Source organism: Cervus canadensis, chromosome 5, assembly GCF_019320065.1.
Source record: "Cervus canadensis isolate Bull #8, Minnesota chromosome 5, ASM1932006v1, whole genome shotgun sequence".
Lineage (NCBI taxonomy): Eukaryota > Metazoa > Chordata > Mammalia > Artiodactyla > Cervidae > Cervus > Cervus canadensis.
This window is the reverse complement of record NC_057390.1, coordinates 35,275,480-35,280,371: the sequence shown is the minus strand read 5'-3', so window position 1 is coordinate 35,280,371 and position 4,892 is coordinate 35,275,480.

Here is a 4,892-nt window from a genome sequence, read left to right as displayed (position 1 = left end):
GTATTCTGACTGAAAACTGATTTATATTTTCAAGTTTGGCTCCATCATTAGAGATCCTTTAACTTCATATGCCTCCACCTAGTTACTGGAATACACCTGCTGGGTTGGGGGTAGGGCTCTGGGAGAACAGCTTCAGACGGCAGCAGTGTAGAGCTCAAGTACCAGAAGGGGTTTGTGAGGCCCATACGGTGCCAGTCCAAGACGCAAGTAGACTTGGAAACTGCTTGTGCCTTGGAGCGTGTGCTCTCTTACGGCTCTTGGAAATGAGACTGCCCTATGAAGAAGCCCAAGCCGCTTCCTGGAAGGTGAGAGACCCGTGTGCTAATCATTCTGCTGTCTCTGCTGATAGCAGCACAGATAAGTCATTCTACATTGTGCAGTGACCACTCAACCCAGCATTGATCAACGAACAACTGAGCCGACTCACAAAAGAGGAACCATCTCGCTGACCAGACCATCAGAGACATGAAAGCGTGAGCAGATAGCTAGTCAAGACAGAAACTCTCTCCTGTCAGGTATATATTTGACAATGCAGCATATGTCATTTAAAAGGCACCAGGCTTTTTTGGGTTTTGTTTTTGATGGGAATCATTTGAGATAGAATTTATCAGAATCCCTGTGCTTATAGCACAAAAGCAGAGAAGTACTATAAGTAAGAGTGAGGGAAGCCACATATATGCAGGCCCCCCCAGGATTCTGGTATCAATGAAAATAAGATAAAATTAATAATCTGCCACTACAAACAGGACACTGAAGACAATTGGAAATTACATGTGGTCAATTCAAAGTGTACTAGGTTTACAGTTTTGAGATTTACAATTTAAGAGTATTGTTGCTCAAGAAAACTTGAAACATCCTGAAATCTTATAAATCATGTATGAAATGTTATAGAGTATTTCCCAAACTTGACAAACATGTACTATTTGCATGTCATTAAAAATATGGTGCAGGGAGTTCCCTGGTGACCTGGTGGCTAGGATTCTGGGCTTTCACTGCTGTGGCCCGGATTTAATCCCTGGTCAGGGAACTAAGATCCTGCAAGTTACACAGCATGGCCAAAAATAAGTGTGTGTGTGTGTGTGTATAATATAAAACTGAAATAAACTTTTTTAAGTTATTGAAAGAAAACAAAACAAATTTTGATCAACACTGGGTTCTAAGATTACAAAATCTTTCTAATGCTATTATCATATGAAGAGCACATTATCTTATGAAAAGGATATCAAAGAAAGTGGATCCCAAAAAGTAGGTAAAAAAAGTTCCATAGAGATGTATCAGACAGATAATAAAATAAAAGTATTGTTCTTTTAGGTTTGGGAATATTTGTGACATTTGTCAGCTTTTAAATTTGTGATTGGTATGATTTCTTTTCTCATTCTAATCAAATATTTACATTTTCACCTGATTCTGCATTATGATCTTGTATTCTTTTTTCTTAAAGAGAACAAAACTATATAAGCTTCAAGCCACTCCAAACTTAGACCTGGATCTGCTTCTGGACAGGATGTAAAGATAATTTGATGGGAATCACTTGACATAGACTCAACAATGTCATTAAGGATTTTCTTTCTTTTTATCCCTCTGCTTTGACATCTATGATGTCAATATCATCTTAATGCTTGCTTCCCTCATGGTGACAAAATGGCTGCAAGAGTGCCAACCTTCCATCTGTATTCTACTCTATTCAGGAGAGTGACAGCTGCCTTTCCATTGTTCTCTCAGAATGAGAAACTTGAAACAGAAACCCCTGTCTATTAGCTTGATTGATTACCTGCAGGTTCCTGAATCCAGTTGGCTTAGGTTGGGATTACTTGAATAACTCACTGTAGTAAGGTGGATGGAATTACTGCAATGGGGTTAGCCTCCTCTCAAAACTTTTAGCTGGTACACAGTGAAAGTGAAAATGATTCTGAGGAGATGCCCACATAGATGTCCAGTGGAGAGAAGACATGAGAAGGGTAAAATGGCTATTTATTTATTCAGCAACCATCTCCCTGGAACATACTATTGACTCAATTCTATGTCAAGTGTCAGATATATGGAAGATAATGATAAATAAGAAACAGATGCTTCCTGACTCCTCCTAATTGGAGCAGATATTTCGTTTTTAAAAATAAATTGAATTTAGGGTATCTGATTCTAATACTACTACAAAATGAATTTAGAAACTTCAATAAATTCTACTTTTAAGTCTTCACTTATTCAATAAACACACAATACATGACTACTGCATACTCGTCATGGAGTGGGATGCAAAACGCAGTTTCTGACATCATGAGTTAAAATGTTTGTTGAAATGACTTAAACAATGAAAAATTTAAATGATAAAATGTTTAAATAGCTAAAATAAATAACTATCTGTTCAAAACGGCAACAGAAGAGATGATCCACGATAGTACAAGAATAGCTTCTGATGACTGGTACAGATGGTAATGAAGCTAAAGAAGTTAAAAAGTTTTTTAAATATATGGATATATATATATATAAATACATTTTTATATATATATTTTTTATATATTAAGGAAGCTATTAATTCTGACTGAGAAAGTAGGTGGCAGGCATCGGCCTAAAGTAAGTATTTGAATTTTCACTTTGAACTACTGGGGATTATTATCAGTGATTACCTCCAAGCTAGGTGATAAACAGGAAGCAAACACAAATATGCAATTTGACCTGCTGCGTTACTCTCAGTACTCAGTTCTTTTGTCAAGATCATACTTCCCCAAGTCAGAGGTGAGACAGAAAACACAACAGACACCACTACAGTAGGCTAAGAGGGATTTCCAATGAACACTCTGAGTCTAGCATTTCATGACTTTGTCTGTTAGTCTCTAATGAAGATGAAGTGATATAATGGAAAGAACGTTACTGCAGGGACTGGAAGAGTTGATTTCTATTTCCAACTACTTATTCACCTGATACCTTGGGCAAGTCATAGTCTTTCTGAGCCTTAGTTTACTCAGAGCATAGACCAGTTTTCTATTCCGATCATTCCCCTCTCCTAAACTTTGTAGGTTCCTTAAAGGACTGCTTGTCTTGTAGGACTGTTTTGCTGGACACTCTGACGTTCAATTCATCTTCACAGCAATTTATCTGTGTCTAACTGCCACTTCTGCTACTCAGAAACCCTCTTCATTGTATTGGTTGCTTTTGTGCTTGTTAGTAACTATTTGCCCACCTCTAGCAGTTATGCTCCATGCACTAAGAATTGTCTAATCTCCATCACCAGCTTTGCATTTAACCTCTGTATTCATTCACTGCACAAATATTTATTAGTGGCAAAAAAAAGTAACTGAAAGTTAGGATAGGCTATATTATTGAAAAATTTACTTATATGTGTATGTGTGTGCTTAATAAATTTAAATGCTGGTTTGTTTTGACTGAGGTCTAATTAACATACAATGTTATATTAGTTTCTGGTATATAACATAATGAGATGATATTTGTATATACAGCAAAATGATCACTACAATAAATCCAGTTAACATCTATCTTCATACATGGTTAAAAAAATTTTTATTCTTGTGATGAGGACTTTTAAACATCTCCTCTGTTAGCAACTTTCAAACATGCAATACAGAATTATTAACTACAGACATCATACGGTACATTAAATTCCTACGACTTACTTATTTTAAAACTGGAAGTTTGTACTCTCTGACCATCTGCCATTCACCCATTTTACTCATCCTGCACTGCTTATTTCAGGCCACCACCAATCTATTCTCTGTACCTATAAGCTTGTTTCTTTCATATTTCGTGTATAAGTGAGATCCTATAGTATTTGTCTTTCTCTGACATTTCACTTAGCAAAATACCCTCTAGATCCATCCATGGATCTAGAATGTTGTCAGAAACGGCAAGATTTCCTTCTTTTTTTATGACTGAATTAGTATTCAGTTGTACATGTATGCAACATCTTCTTTATCCTTTCATCTAGTGATAGACCCAGGTTGTTTCCATAAATTGGCTATTGTAAACACATCTTTTCAAATTAGTGGTTTTGTTTTCTTTGGATAAATATTTGGAAATGAAATTGCTGGATCATGAAGAACATCTATACTGTTTTCCATAGCAGCTGCACCAGTTCATGTTCTGATCAATAGAATACAAGGGTTCCTTTTTTCCACGTCCTCACCAACATGGTATTTCTTTTCTTTTTGATAATAGCCATTCTAACAGGTATGAGGTGATACCTCATTGTGGTTTTGCTTTGCATTTCTTTGATGGTTAATAATACTGTGAGCATCTTTTCACATAACTGTTGGTATGTCTTCTTTGGAAAAATGTCTATTCAGACCCTCTGCCCAAGAGTAACTCATACTGCTGTATGAGTTCTTTCTATATTTTGGATACTAACCCCTAACCAGATACATGATATGCAAATATTTCCTCCCATTCTGTAGGTTGCCTTTTCATGTTATTAATAATTTCCTTTACTGTGCAGAAGTTTTTCACTTTGATGTAGCCCTACTTGTTTATTTTTGCTTTTGTTGCCTTTGGTTTTGGAATCAGATCCAAATAATCATCACCAAGACTGATGTCGAGAAACTTACTGTCTATGTTTTCTTTTAAGAGTTTTATGGTTTTAGGTCTTACATTCAAGTCTGTGAGAGTCAATTTTCGTGTATGGTGTCAGTAGTCTACTTTCATGCTTTTGCATGTGGCTGTCCATTTTTCAGTGTACAGATCTTTCATCCCCCTGGTTAAAAGTATTCCTTTTTGAAACTATTGTAAGTGAAACTGCTTTCTTAATTCCTCTCTAGAAAATACCCTGATGCTGGGAAAGATTGAAGGCAGAAGAAGGGGATGACAGAGGAGAAGATGGTTGGATGGCATCACTGACTCAGTGGACAAGAGTTTGAGCAAGCTCCGGGAGTTGGTGATGGGCA